The following is a 16755-nucleotide window of genomic DNA, read 5'->3' as shown; positions in this document are numbered from 1 at the left end:
ATCTTGAAATAGCATTTGAATATATAGCTAGATCAATGGAACAAATTAGATCCAAATATACATATGGAAAGGTGGCATTTCAAAGTAGTGAGAAAAAAGATGGATTATTCAGTAAATGACTTTGGGACAGCTGACTACCAGCTGGAGCCATCCCTTACTCCTTACACCAAAGTCAATTCCAGATGGTAAAGTACTTTAAAAAACATAAAAGAACCAGAAGAAACATGAGTTTTAAAAAATTGTCTCCAAATAAAGAAGATCTTCCTATGTAAGGCATAAAATCCAGAAACCATAAAGGAAAAGATTGCTATGTTCTAGTACATCGATAGTTAATTTGGGAAAAATACTTATTTTAAAAGACAAACTTAGGACATTCACCTCTCATATGACAAAAGCCCAATTTGCTTTAATATATAAAGAATTGTTAATAAAAATAAGAGCTATGGGTTGGGGTCGTGGCTCAGTGGTAGAGCGCTTGTCTAGCATGTGTGAGGGGCACTGGGTTTGATCCTCAGCACCACATAATAATAAATAAATTAAAATAAAGGTATCATGTCTATCTACAACTGAAAAAATAAAAATTAAAAAAAAAAACAAGAGCTAGTAAATAGCAACAACCACTCATTCAAGAGAAAAATGAGCAAAAGACAGGAAAGGAATTTTATAGATGAAAAGATATTCAACCTAACTGATAATTAAAGAAATGAAAATTCCAACAATGAAACAATAAAAAGTTTAACAGATCAATAATTCACATCACAAACATGGAGAGAAAGAGGAACCTCTGGTTACAGATACATGACTATACTTTCTTTCCAGGGCTTTAACTGTCTAAAATAAAAATGCATCTACCCTTTAATCTTGTAATTCATCCTCTCTTAGGGACTTACCCCACAGATATATCTGAAGCAGAATTCAATGACTGTATTCTGTATTGATTGTACAGAAAAATTCCAATTCATACATTTTAAAAAGAAAGGGATAAGGCAGGATACAAAACCAACAAGCACAAATTAGTGGTTTCCCAAAGGTCAATAAATGTATGAAAAAATGTTCAGGGAAATGCAAATAAAAAATACACTAACATTTCATCTCACTCCAGTCAGAATGGTGATGATCAAGAAAACAAACAACAATAAATGCTGGTGAAGTTGTGGGGAGAAAGGAACACTTGTACATTGTTGGTGGGACTGCAGACAAGTATAACCACTCTGGAAAGCAGTTTGGAGATTCCTGAAAACACTAGGGATGAAACCACCTTATGAACCTGCCATATGACTCCCGGGCATTTTCCTCAAAGTTCTAAAATCGGCATACTACAGCAACACAGCCACATCAATATTTAGAGCAGCACGTCACAATGGCTAAATTATGGAATCAACTCAGATGCCTGTCAATAGATGAATGGATTAAGAAATTGTGAGATACGTATATACATACACATACATACAATGGAGTCCTGCTCAGTCATAAGCAAGAAGGAAATTATGGCATTTGCTGGTAAATGGATGGAAATGGAGAATATTATGTGAAGTGAAATTAGCCAAACTCAGAAACTCAAAGGTTGAATGTTTTCTCTCATATGCAGAAGGTAGTGTGAAATAAAGGAAAGGTGGAGGGAAGGATAAGATTACATAAGGAACCAATCAAATATGAATTAATAGATGAGCAAAACGAAGTCTAGAGAGGAAGGAGAATGGGAGAGGGGAAAGGATGGGAGGAAAAAGGGGAGGATCATGAACTAAAATTTATTTCCATCATGTATGACCTTATCGGGATAAACCCAACTGCTATGTATGACCATAAAGCTATAATAATAATAATAATAATAAATTAGTTGTGTTTCTATATACTAACTGAACAATCTGAAAAGGAAATTTAGAAAGAAATTCCATTTAAAGTAGCATCAAAGAGCATAAAATACTTAGGAATTAACTTAATCGGGGAGGTAAAAGATTTGTATAATGAAAACTACAACACATTGCTGAGGAAATTTAAAAAGACAGAAATAAATGGGAAGACAACCTGGGTTCATGAACTGGAAAACTTAACATTGTCACGGTGTCACTATGGTTTGCATTTGAAATGTCCCTCAAAAGTCCATGTGATAAAGGCTTGGTCCCCAGTCTGTGGTGCTATTGGGAAGAGCCTTTAAGAGGTGGGATCTTGTGGAAGCTCTTAGTTCATTGGGGGCATGTTCAAGAGGACTGTGGGATCCTGATCTCTACCTCTTTTTTTCATTCATGTCCTGGCCCTGAGATGAATGGTTTGCTCCACTATGTGCTTCCAGTCACAATGTGCTGCCTCACCATGGGTCCAAAGCAATGGGTCCAATCAATCATGGACCAAAACCTCTGAGCCAAAATAAACCTTTCTATTTATAAGTGGATTATCTCAGGTAATTTCTTACAGAAATAAGAAGGTATGGATACTATCAAGGAGATTTACATATTTAATACACCTCGTCTCAAAATCCCAATGGGTTTTTTTTTTTTTTTTTTGCAGAAGTAGAAAAAACCATCCTTACCTTCAAGTGGAATCTCAAGAGACATCAAATAGCTAAAACAATCTCGAAAAAGACTGGAGGATTCACCAGGCATCGTGGCTCATGCCTATAATCCCAGAGACTCAGGAGACCCAAGTCAGGAGGATTCCAAGTCCGAGGCCAGCCTCAGCAACTTAGCAAGATTGTATTTCAAAATAAAAAATAGGATGGGATGTCGCTCAGTAGTAAAGCACACCTGGGTTCAAATCGCCCAGCTTGCCAGCCCTAAGAAAAGATTGGAGGATTTATACTTCATTATTTCAAAATGCACTACAAAGCAACAAATAATACAAATTGTATGGTACTGATATAAAGACAGGCACAGAGACCAATGGAATAGAGAGACCAGAAATAAACCCTCGCACACCGATTTTCCACAAGGGAACCAAAATCATTCAACAGAGAAATACAGTCGTTTCAACAAATGCTAGGAAAAATGGATATCCACATGCAGAAGAATGAAGTGGCATTTCTTCATTGGGGATGAAGGACCTGTATGTGTTAGTGCTAAAATTATAAAACTCTTAACTCGGGGCTGGGGAGATAGCTCAGTCGGTAGAGTGCTTCCATTGTAAGCACAAGGCCCTGAGTTCGATCCCCAGCACCAAAAAAAGAAAGAAAAAAAAAACAAAAACAAAACAAAAAAAAACTCTTAACTCTTAGAAGAAATCATGGGGTATATCTTGAAATTGAATTTGTTGAAGATTTCTTGGACATGACATCAAAAGCACAGACCATAAAAGAAAAAGTGGACAAACTGGACTTTGTTGAAATTAAAAATGTTTGTATATCAAAGTATGCTATCAGTAGAGTTAAAAGGCAGCTTATAGAATGGTAGAAAATACAGATACACCTGCACTTGGCTTCATTGTGCTTCAGGGATATTGCATTTGCAAATCACATAACTGATAAAGGATTGATATCCAAAATATATAAAGAACTCCTAAAACTCAATAACAAAAACTGAACAATCCAACTTAAACATTGACAAATATTGAATAAACAGTTCTTCAAGAAAAAGCCACGATAAGCACATGAAACAGTGTTCTGTTGAGCACTAATCGCTAGGGAAATGCACATCAAAACCACCATGAGCCAGGCATGGTGTGCACACCTGTAATCCCAGCAACTCGAGAGGCTGAGGCAGGAGGATCGCAAGTTCAAGGCCAGCCTCAGCACGTTAGTGAGACCCTAAGCAATTTAACTTGACCCTGTCTCAAAATTAAAAAAAAAAATTAAAAGGGCTGGGGATGTGGCTCAATGGTAAAGTGCTCCTGGGTTCAATCCCCAGTACCAAAAGGAAAAGCAAGTGCTCTCCAGTGGAGGAATGGATAAACAAACATGGTGCAGAGATACAATGGAATATTACTTAGCCCAAAAAAGTGACGTACTAGAACATGGATGAACCTTGAAGAGATTATGCTAAGTGAAATAAGACAGACACACAAGAGCAAATGCTATGTGATTCCACTTAAATGAGGGATCTGGAATAGTCAAATTTATACAGACATAGAATAGCGGTGGCAAAGGGATGGGGTGGCAGACAGGGGAAGGGAGAGCTATTGTTTATAGCATACGGAACTTGACTTTGGGATGATGAAAAGGTGCTGGAGATAAATACTGTTGATAGTTGCACAATAAATGCTGCTTAATTGTACACTTAAAAGTTGTTAAAATAGGAAATCTTATGTACATTTTGTCATAATAAAAAAGAATATTATTTAAAGCTTAAGGAAATGATGAATTGAGTAAGATGGCCTTTGCATAGATTAATATGTATATATGCACATATGTACACAAATATATATTGTATATGTACAGGAAATGTCTTAATGATGTACGAGAAGCATAATGGGTTCCTGAGATAGCAGAGTCTTAATTTTTCTTTTCTTTCTCCTCCTCCTTATGCTCCTCCTTCTCTTCCTCCTCCTCCTTTTTTTCAAATTGGGTATTGAACCCAGAGATGCTTCACCAAGGAGCCATATCCCCAGTCCTTTTTATTTTTTGTTTTGAGACAGGGTCTCACTAAGTTGATGAGGGTCTTGCTAAATTGCTGAGGCTGACCTTGAATTTTGGTTCCTCCTGCCTCGGCCTCCCAGTTGCTGGTATCACAGGTATGTGCCACCATGCCCCACACGTCTTAATTTTTCAATAAAACACTTGACTTAGGATGGGATATTTGCTATAAAATGATAAAAACTTTCCAAAAGCCATAGATCATCAAAATACTTTTGACATCAAACTAAATATCTTTCATCTGCTTCTGTCACATATATGCTACACTTACTAGCAGAACCAACAGTAGCCCAATCAGCACCTTTGTGCAATTAGAATATCCATTTCTCTGGTGGATAAAGTCCCAGAGACATGCAGCTTGGGGAGCAGGAAGAGGATGGACTTCAACCTGCATTTGTCCATCACCTGAGTGCTTTCTAGCAGTAGGTATCGTGCACAGTTTTGTTTTGTTTTGTTTTGTTTGTTTTGTTTTAGAAGTCAATAGACCTTGGGCTGGGGAGATAGCTCAGTTGGTAGAGTGCTTGCCTCACAAGCACAAGGCCCTGGGTTCAATCCCCAGCACTGCAAAAAAAAAAAAAAAAGAAAAGTTGATAGACCTCTTTTTTATTCATTTATTTATATGCGGTGCTGAGAATCAAACCCAGGGCCTCACACATGCTAGGCAAGTGCTCTACCACTGATCCGCAACCCCAGCCCCATCACACACAGCTGTTGATGCACCAGTATTATTATTTATAGACCAAGAAAAAAAAAAACACACATAGCACACAGCATTGAAAAAGATTCCTCTCCAGGATTGGTGGCCCACACCCGTAATCCCAGTGACTTCAGAGGCTGAGGCAGGAGGAGTTCAAGTTCAAAGTCAGCTTCAGCAAAATTTAGCAAAGCCCTAAGGAACTTAGTGAAATTCTGTCTGTAAATAAAATATAAAATGGCTGGGAGTGGCTCAGTGGTTAATTGACTCTGGGTTCAATCCCTAGTACCAAAAAAAAAAAAAAAAAAAAAGCAAAGTTTCCTTAGCCAGGCACAGTGGTCCACGCCTATAGTCCCAGCTTTATGGGAAGGAGGATCCCAAGTTCAGGCCGGCCTTGGCAATTAGTAAGACCCTGACTCACAATAAAAAATAAAATGTGCTGGGGATATAGTTCAGTAATAGAGCACTTGCCTTGCATGGGGGAAGCTCTGGGTACATTCCCCAGCACTGCAAAAATAAAAAATTAGTTTCCTTAAAAATAAAGTTTTCTGGGATAGGGATGTGACTCAGAGGTGGAAGGCTTGTCTACCATGTGTGAGGCCCTGGACTTGATCCCCCCCACTACAAAGATAATTAAATAAATAAATGTTTTCTTTGAAAAGCACCCAAAAGACAGTAGTAGGAAATATTCAGCTCTTCTCAGTTGTTCCATAGATGCAGTATAAAAAGCAACATACAAATGTCTTCTTAACTGTTGGTTGCTACGATTTTCATAAGCACAGTGATCTACAAAACTTCCTGGTTACCTGAAATTTGACCCTTTGTATCAGAAGGTCCTAAAAGCTTAGTTAGTATGGAGAAACCTCTTATCTCTGTTTCCTCCCAATCAGTTGGGTCCCAGTAACAAAAGTCATGTATTAAGAGGTGTGGTTTTTCTGGCCCTGGTCTGAGATTCTGGATATGCCAATGTGAGGCCAGAAGAAGTTACAGGATCAAGATGACATCTGGTTCCAGGGAAACAAAACTCACACCAACTGTTTTTTGTTGTTGTTGCTACTTTCTTCTCTCTCTCTCTCTCTCTCTCTCTCTCTCTCTCTCTTTCTTTCTCTCTCTCTCTCTCTCTCTCTCTCTCTCTCTTTCTTTCTCTCTCTCTTTCTTCTCTCTTTCATTTATTTATTTTGCTACTAGGGATTTAACCCAGGGATGTTGAACCACTGAGTCACATCACCAGCCCTTTCTATTTTTTATTTTGAGACGGGGTCTTACTAAGTTGTTGAGGCTGACTTTGAACTTGTCATCCTCCTGCCTCAGCATCCTGAGTCACTGGGATTACAGGTGTGCACCACCAAGCCCAGCACCAATTGGTTTTTGTAATACTTCATTCTTTAGAGCAAAGTGTTGTAGAGCTGCGCCTGGTGGTGCATGCTTGTAATGCCAAACAAACAAACAAACATCCCCCCCGCCCCGTGTCCTCAGTGCATCATACTGTGGGATAGCTTGTTGATGTGTCTCCTAATGGGCGATGTTATCTCTGATCACTTGGTTCAAGTGGTGTCTGCTGTTCCCCCCCCAACTGTAAAATTGCTGTTTTTCTCTGTGCAGTTAATAAACATGTAGAAGGAAATACTTGAAACTACAAATAAATTATTTTCCCTCAAATATTTGCTGACTCCTTTCAGCATCTATAGATAAATCCAGCAATTACTACTGTCCTTTTTTCAAGGTGATTTTCTTTTTTTCCTCATTCTTCCCCTACATGTATTATTTACAGTTCTTCTATAAGGAGGAGCTGTTCCTTCCCATTTATTTATTTATTTACTGGCTTAGTTATTTATTTACTGACTTTAAAATCTTACTATGTTAGTTAGTTTAAAATCTTACTATGTTATTTTATCCTATGAGTTATAATCCAGTATTGCTGTAATTTATGTATTTTTTTTGCCTAAATTTTTTCCAACTTTGGCCAATAAGAACTCTTTCAGTTTGATTCTGGAACCTTTTGACATGTCTCCATCTTTTTTAAAAAAACATCCTTACTTACATGCACTAGAAAATACTTCAGGCTCATCTTGTGTCTTCCCTGCCCCAGCTCTGGAATAGAAGCACAAGCAATATCACTGCCTAATTAATCATGAACAAAACAAAATATAATTATGGATATCTACATGATAGAACTAAAATAATGTCTTAGATCTCTGTATCAATATTTAGAAACTCTGTAATTAGTTTAGATACTATGGTTTTATTCCACCTTTTCTTTAATTCCATTAACACCTAGAGCAGTGCAACGGCACTAATAGCTGCCCAATAAATATCTGTGGAATATATCTGTGGTCAACACTGCCTGAGCCCTGTACATATAATGTCCACCAAGGAAAAACCATCGCAGAGCTTGGCAAAGAAAATAACCTCTCTGAGGATGTATGGACCTTGCTAGTATTTTCCTTCTTTCTTAACCTGAGAAGTATTATCCATATGTAAGTTTTGGTTTTTTCTTTCTTTCTTTCTTTCTTTCTTTCTTTTTTTTTTTTTTTTTTTTTTTTTTTTTTTTTAGGATACTGGAGGAAACAGTTGGAGCACATTTCTTGATCACCTCAGGTCTTATGCCCAGAATACCTCTCAGTTCTGGACCTCATTGCAAAACCCAGATTGGAAAAGATAAGGGAAAAGATAGCAGGACACAGAGAGGATTAAAGCAAGAGTTAAACTGTCCCCTCCTCCAGAGGGCCACCAAGCCTGCTGGCCCAGCCAACCCACCTTGCCAGCTCACCTTCATGAGAAAGAACAAGACAACAGATTACACAAACATAGAATTTTTTTTCCCCCTCTGCCAGTGTTTCCCGTTGGATAGCTTGGCCTGGGCTCCAGCCAAGAAGCACCCATATGGTTCAGTTATCATCGCACAACCAGGACCCTTTGACTCAGAGGCTTTGTTTTTTTGCAGGTAGGGGTGAAGAATTTAGAAGTGGGTGTCATCTCTGTCCTCAGGGTCCTCAACTTGCTGCTCTGCTCCATGCACTGTAAGCTTAGGAGAAGCATGGGACAGAGCATGGCCAGGCACACCCCCCATGGGAGTCAGCTCCAAAGGCAGGGGGTATATAGCATCAGCGAACAAATCGAAGAAAAAAACATGAAGATCGAAGTGAGACAACCCTCCCCCAAGAGGGCACAAAGTCAAGCTAATCCAAAGGTCCCACCTGTGGGCTGGGCACAATGGTACATGCCTGAAATTGCAACTCAGGAGTCTGAGGCTGAAAGATGGAAAGTTGGAGGCCAACCTCAGCAATTTAGCAAGACCCCATCTGACAATAAAAACTAAAAAGGGGCTTGGGATGTAGCTCAGTGGTAGAACACTTGCCTAGCTGTGCATTTAATCTCCAGTACCACAGAGAAAGAGACAGAGAGAGAGAAGGGGCCCAAGTCCCAATGTCCACTTCAAAGGACATGCCTTCAGTGACCTAACTTCCTTCCTTCCACTAGGTCCCACCTCCTAAGGTTTACCACCTCATCATAATGCCTTCTACACATTGCCTTTGGAGGACATCTAAGATCCAAATTATAGCAATTCTTGTGACTTTTATTTATTTATTACAAACACAAGTTCTTGGACTATCCTTTCATTAAGGTGCCCCTTCTCTTGAATTCAACTACTTTTAGAGAAACATGCTCTCATCAATTTGTCTATCAATTGCCAAGGCCTGGTCACTCGAGGATACCGTTAGCAAGCTGTGCAGTCGATTAAACTTAAATTGCATCTCTAGTTAATAGGATATAATTTAGTCTTGCTTTTATATTTAGTCTGATGACCTCTGCCTTTTAATTGAGGTATTTAGTGCATTTATATTCAATGTACTTAAATATAATTGGATTTGAGTCTACCATTTTGATATTTGTTTTTAATTTGTTTCATCTGGTTTCTCTATTCTTGGATTCTTTTGGTTTAATAAAATACTTGATTAAACTTAGAAGAATTTCAGATTCTCTTGGTAATTGCTCAAGTCCATGAGCTTCAAATGTAGAATTATGAATTCTCCTTAATTTTTGCTATAGCATGTTTTCTCTGTGATACATGACAATGTTTATGATATCAACATCAGATTGAATCATATTCAAGAGTCAAGGCAAGTGAAATCTTCAGAGGTTATTAATTTAGGAGTTGACTGGAACAGTCATTTTTAAAGTACTACTATAGAGAGATGCTTCCATATCCACATAAAAGATAAAAAAAATTGGAACTAAACCTTAGAGAAGCCAGTTTGCAGACCAGGTGAAATTCAGTAACAAAGGGGCATTATCACCCATCGTGTTACTACCATATTTGTCATATTTATTAGTATTCCCCACAATCAGATGGCACACCTAAGATGTACTTGATTTGGAGAATGACAAAAATATTTCCTGGTATTTCTTTGTCCATTTGATTTATATAAATTAAATCAAACTTTGTAGCTGTGTTTCCCTTGGTTTATCTATTTACATGGTGGAGCATTACCCAAAAGTCCATAAGTACCTAACAAACAAAATTGATTGTTTCATTGGACAAAAAGTCAGAATATGCAAAAGATTAATTAATGCAGTTTGGTGGTTATGTAAGCAAGGGAAAAACGATAAGGGGAAAAAAGAGGGCAATTAGCATTTATTGATTCCTGGCTATATTATCAGCAATGTGTCAAGTGTTTATGAGAATAATTATGTGGTCCTCACAGAGAAGTTGAGGACATCAAATGGAAACTGCATGGGAAGGGCCTTGGGAAACTACTAAGATAGACACTATAGACAAGAATATAAATAAACAAGAAAAAGTAAATCTACCATATGATCCAGCCATCCAATTTCTGGGTATATATCCAAAGGATATGAAGTTAGCATATCAGACAGATGTAGGTACTTTCTTGTATATTGCAGCATTCCCCACAATAGACAAGATATGGAATCAACCAAGGTGTCCATTGATAGATGAATGGATACAGAAAATATGTTGTGTATCTGTATATATACACATCCAATGGAACATTGTTCAGCCATAAAAATTATGATGCCCTGTCATTTGCAGCAAAATGAAAGGAATTGAAGGACATTTTGTCAAGTGAAATAAGCCACACACAGAAAAATATCACATGTTCTCTGTCATACATGAAAACTAAAAACAGTCATATGAAACTCAGTCATTATTATGGTCAAACTGATTCCATTTCTGTGCTCTTGGTGGCTTGATAACTAAATTCCTAGACAAATGATCACCTGTCATTTGTCAAAAAGATAATGGTGGTTGGTGTCAGGAGCAGTGACAAATGCCTGTAATTTCAACAACTCAGGAGGCTGACACAGGAGGATTGCAACTTGGAGGCCAGCTTCAGCAAGTTAGTGAGACCCAGTCTCAAAATAAAAAATAAAAAGGACTGGGGATGTTGCTTGGTGGTAAAGCTCCCCTGGGTTCAATCCCAGGTACAAAAAGAAAAAAATTGTGGTGGTTGTTTCCTCATATACAGGAAGAACATTGGTGGGCTGTTCTTCCACCCAAGAAATAGAAATGGCAATGGCAAAGACCACGTTCTGTAATCTGGCAGCCAGAAAACAAACTCCTACGGGAGGATGTTGGCCTAACAGGGGGAAAAAGAGTCTCTGTGCTTGAACAGCTGCTGAAGTTGGTGTGAGCAGAACAGGTCTCTGTGGAGTTCAGTCTGCCATTCCACCTTTATCTCCTTTACATGGAAGTTTTGTTCACTGTTGTGAAAATTATGCTGCCTGTTAATAATAAACTCTTTGGGAATGTTGTAAATGGCTAATCAAAAGCTCCTATTATCTGCGGGGGTCAGGTGGGCTTAGGTGGTGACTGTTGACCTGCTAATGGCTCAAGATTCCTTTGGGGCATGATGAAACTGTTCTGAAATTGGATGATGGTGGTGGTTGCACAATTCTGGTAAATAAACTTGAAGCCATTGAATTGTGCATTTAAAAATGCGTAAACTTATGGCATATAAATTGTATCATATAAATTGTTGGGGAAAGAAAAGCAAAACAAAGCAAAAAAGACATATTAATTGCTATAAGTTGTTGGACTTTATAGCAAAAACAATAGACAGAGGCATGTCATCAGCCAAGTCATATGACTTTAGAGTCATTTTAGCCCATTTTGATCTTAGTAAGAAGTTTCATAAAAGGCGCCTTATTTCCAAATCCAAGTAAAACCAAATAACTGTTGCTTTACCTCAGTTTAGAGCTTTTATATAACATTTTGTTAACTCAGGGCTTTACAATTTGTGGGACCTCCAAATCCACCGCCCCTGGGATGTTAAGAAATGTATTCATTGTGATTTGAACAGTTAAGATGGGTACTAAGGGAAGAGAGGCCCCATGGAAATACACCCATGAAGTTAATGCCAAAAGAAAACAGTCATATCTGGATGCTAATGCCACTCGGTCTGGCACATCTGAGTTCACTACATGATCTTCTGGTGCCTTCTGTTTCCCCACATGTAAGACAGGGCAGGGAGGTCCCATGTCATGTTACTTCCTATCCCAGTCTTGGTGTAGTCTTGCCTCATGATGACCTTCTCTCCCAGCCTTAGAATTCTAGTAATCTCTTTGCAATTTACTTTTGGAACCTGGATTGGAAAGTTCCTGGTAACCGCTCTATCTCCTCCTGGCTCAATTGTTGAAATCAAAATCTTCCAGGGAGACCACAGGTATCTAATGCTACTGTCTCCTGGATTCTTACTAAGACAACACACTTGAGGTCTGCCTTTGAAGAAGGAAACAGAGAAGCATTGTATGCTTTTGGACAATAGCTGTCCTTCTTCACTTCACTGGCAAGTTTAAACATCAGTCTTGTGGCTCTGCCCCGATAGCCAGGTGAGGAAAATACAAACCTCAAATTTGTATATAGCCTTAGAGGCTAATTTGTGGAAACTTATTAGGTAATTCCAGGTGCACTACGGGGACTATACCTGATGCTATATACCATGATGCTTAGTTCTGTGCAAATAATTTGGGTTTTTTCTTTCTTTCTTTATCTCTTTGTCTTTCTCTCTCTTTATTTCCTTCTTTCTTTCTTTTTGTGGTATTGAGGATTGAACCCTGTGACACTCTACCACTGAGCTACACCCCAGTCCTTTATATTTTTTTATTTTGAGACAGGATGTCACTAAATTGTGGAGCCTGGACTCAAATTTTCCATCCCCCTATCTCAGTTTCCTGAGTCACTGGGATTACAGATGTTCACTACTATCCCAATTCTCTGCATTCGCTGAAAATCTTTAAAATATAAGAATCAGCTAGGCACATTGGCACCCACCTGTAATACCAGCAACTTAGGACACTGAGGTAGGAGGATCACAACTTCGAGACCAGCCTGGACAACTTAGTGAGGCCTTAAGCAACTTAGCAAGACCCTGTCTCAAAATAAAAAATAAATTGAAAGGGTTGGGGATGTGACTCAGTAATAGGGTACCTCTGGGGGAAAAAATGTGAGAGAAAATCATGGAAAACTTTGATGTGACCACTATACACAGACTGTTTTGGAAAACTAAATGACAAAGTTAGATGCACAACTTCAGAGGTTGCATCTCTAGTCCTGAGGCATAGAAGTTCTGTTGAGAAACTGCATTCCCACTTCATGCCATGTCACAGATGAGTGAAGTCAATTAAGGAGCGCAGTATACTCTTGGGTATTCAGGGAGAACATGAGGTAAAAAAAATTAGTGTCCTTACAGAAAACTGAGTCAATGAGGAAATCTATTGAGACCATAAAGTGTGAAGAGTGGAGGCTCTGCTTGAGGGTCGGGGGAGAAGAAAGAGAAGGGACAGTCCACTCTCACATCATCTACGCAGCAGTCCCCTGGACAAGTGGGGCAGTTATCTTGATTGCAAACAATGATGAATGACAGAAACCCCTTGTTGAAGACCCCAGAAGCTCCTGTGGTATGGTGAATACCTCAGACCTCAGACCAAGGAGGAAAGACCTCTGAGGGGTAAGGAGGAGGATGTAGTGCAGCCCTGCAGCCCTGCTCTCTTGGAAAGGAGAACAGGCACAAGTGACATGGGACCTGGTGGTACCTGGTGCATGATGCCAGGCAGGCTCTCAGGGAATATGTGCTGAGAAGACAATGAGTCATCAGGTGGCTGAGTGCCACATAGAAGTGATCTGCAGATCTCATGGGTGAGGCAAGTTCTGAAGGTGATCACTTGGGACTTTGTCCAAGGAGAGGGGAAGAGAATCTTCTGTGGAAATGAAGGATAGTTTGGAGGTAGGAAAAGAAAAACATAAGGAAATAAACTTGCCTTACTTATCACATCAATTAAAGAGTATGATGTGTTCTTTTAAGGCACTTGGATCAAGAAAGATGAGCTGGATTAGTGTTTCCGGTGCTTTAATGGGCACATGAGTTACTTGGCATCCTGTTAAAAATGCAGATTCTGATTCACAGGTCTGGAGGGAGGTTGGTATTCAGCATATCTAACGTGCTCTCAGGGGAAGCCAATGCTGTTGGTCCATGACCACACTTTGAGTAGTAAGCTTCTAGAGATGTTCTTAATAAACTTTGAGCTTTTAAAGGAAAATCCAGCTTGGCAGGGTTGTGCACACCAGGTAGTTAGGAAACAGAGGCAGGAGGATCACAAGTTCAAGGTCAGTCTATGAAATTTAGGGAGACCCTGTCTCAAAGTAAAATTTTAGGGCTGGGGATATAGCTCAGTTGGTAGAATGCTTGCCTCCCAAGCATAAGGCCCTGGGTTCAATCCCCAGCACTACCAAAAAAAAAAAAAAAAAGGTACATCTTTAAAAGGTTGGACTTGGGATGTAACTTAGTAGTATCCCCCTGGGTTCAACCATTAAGAAAAAGAAAAAAGAAAGAAAGAAAGAAAAAAATGGAAAAAGAAAACCTAACATGGCCCTTGGTAAGGAATAGCCTCCTAATGCTGTTGGACCAAGAGAATTTTTTCCAGTAATTGGCTGGTCAATTATTTTGATCCAATAACAATAATAGTAGTAATACTGCTACCCCTACTACTACTCATAACAAAAACAATAATAACAATAATAATAATAATATGCTGATTCTCTAGGGATTAGTTGCTTGAAGAGAAACCTTTGTTTTATATTTTTTATATAATTATATAAGCTTCCTATTGCTGCTATGATAAATTACCTCAAATTTAATGACTTAACACAGTTCATTATCCTATGATTCTGAAGGCCAGAAGTCTGGATTGGGGCTGAGCTAAAATCCAAGTGTGTTCAGGAGGCTGTTGGGCCTTCTAGAGGCCCAGGAGACATCCCTTCCCAGCCTCTAGCGCTGCCTGCATCCCTGTCAGAGCCCCCGATCTCCATCTACACAGCCTGGGAAGGTGGGTGGAATCTATATCATTCAGATCACTGGACTCTGTGGGCTCCCTCTGTCATTCATTAGAAGGCCAGAGGTTATAATGAATCTAATGACACACACTAATACCCCAATCTCAAGGTCAGCTGACTAGTGACCCAAACTGCCCCTTGCCCTCCAAATAACATTCATATTCACAGGTTCTTGGGATTATGTGAACATCTTGGAGGGAGACATTATTCTGCATATATATAATAAATAAATATATATGCAGTTTCCTCTGTTCAACATAAAATGTAGCAAAGTCATGCACTATTCTGAATTTTTTTCTGTGGTACTGGTGATTGAACCCAGGGGTATTTTACCATTGAGCTATATCTCCTTATTTTGAGACAGGGTCTCATTAAATTGCTGAAACCAGACTGGAACTTGAGATCCTCCTACTTTTGCCTCCCAAGTAGCTAGGGTTGCAGGCATGTGCCATAGCACCAGTTACTATTCTGAATATTGTTCTTTTGTCTCAAAATTTCTGGTAGGTGATTCCAAATAACTACACTAAGATGGAGCTTATTTATTTATTTTTTTCCTTAACTTCTGTTTCTTATGGTTCATTCTCAAGAACAACAGTAAGGCCCTAAGCAATGCTGCAGTAAACCGAAGGCTTGCTAAAACCAGCCTTAGATTTACATAATAATTGAATCTCATTATCATGTCTCTGGGGCCTTTATTATGAGTAATCTCCCATAGCAAGTTTAGTGGAAAGTGCTAGATGAGGTGGCAGGCTTGCCAGAGCTAGGCCCTGGAGGCCAACACTTAATAACATACTTCAAACAGGGGTATTTTATGAGTGTGCCCTCCTGCCTGGCAAGGAGGGAGCCGCCAGCCTCTCTCTGTGTGGCCTTGAATTCCCAGAGGGCCTGTCTGCTCCTTCTCACCTGTTTCTAGTCTTAGAGATCGCAAGTTCAAACCCACCCCATCTCCCCAACAAAGAGCCACCAAAGGCTGGGCCCACAGAGCCATGTTGAATGTCAAGGTAACTGTGGGACTCAAGAGGGTTTTCACACAAAGGATAATCAGGCATTTGAACAGGTACTATATTTTTCCCTGGTCAGCACAGTTTGTATTAAAGCTATAGTGTAGTTTTTTTGATGGAGGGTTTGGAGAACTCAGGGCAAGGATTGGCAAATTTATTCTAGAAAGGGTCACACAGCAAATATTTTAGGCTTTGTGGGCTAAATGATCTCTGTTGTTACTACTCAACTCTGCCGCTGCAGCATGAAAGGAATCAGGCAAGATATACACCAATTGATGTGGCTGTATTCCAATCAAACTTTCTTTATGAAATAGATTTGTAGGGGCTGGGGATATAGCTCACTTGGTAGAGTACACAGGGCTCTGGGTTCAATCCCCAGCACCACAAAAAAAAAAAAAAAAAAAAAAAAAAGTATATGCAGTGGCATATACCTGTAATCCCAGTAGCTCAGAAGGCTGAGGCAGGAGGATCATGAGTTCAAAGCCAGCCTCAATAAATTACTGAGGACCTAAGCAACTCAGTGAGACCTGTTTCTAAATAAAATACAAAATAGGGCTGGGGATGTGGCTCAGTGGTTGAGTGTCCCTGAGTTCAAACCCCAGTACCAAAAAAATAATAAGTAAAAATAAAAGGGCTGGGGATGTGACTCAGTGGTTAGGCACCCATAGGATCAAACCCTCATCCCCAAAAAAGAAAATAAATTTGCAGGGCTGGGGATGTGGCTCCATGGTAGAATGCTTGCCTACTATGCATGAGGCCCCAGTTTCCATCCCTAGCACTGCAAAACCAAGCAAATAAATGAGTAAATAAAAATAAATAAAAATAATTTATAGACCCCCTGACTTAGGAGATGGTGGCTAAAAAGAGGGCTAAGTCCTACCCTCAGCTGCTGAGGTAGAAAAAAATTTATTTTTATGTCTTCATTAAAAAAATATTTTTATAGACCCACTATATCCCAGACATTCGTAAGAGTTTTAAAATATTGATGCATTACCCACATATATAGTAGTACAATTCTCAAAAGCCAGATCATAGAATCAGTCTTGGTGTCTGTCAACAGATGAATGGATAAAGAAAATGCGACTCATATATACAATGGAGTTTTATCCAGCCATAAAAAAGAGTGAAATGTCATTTGCTGGAAAAT

The sequence above is a fragment of the Sciurus carolinensis genome, chromosome 2 (assembly GCF_902686445.1).
Source record: "Sciurus carolinensis chromosome 2, mSciCar1.2, whole genome shotgun sequence".
Classification (NCBI taxonomy): domain Eukaryota; kingdom Metazoa; phylum Chordata; class Mammalia; order Rodentia; family Sciuridae; genus Sciurus; species Sciurus carolinensis.
Note: the sequence above shows the minus strand (reverse complement) of the source record.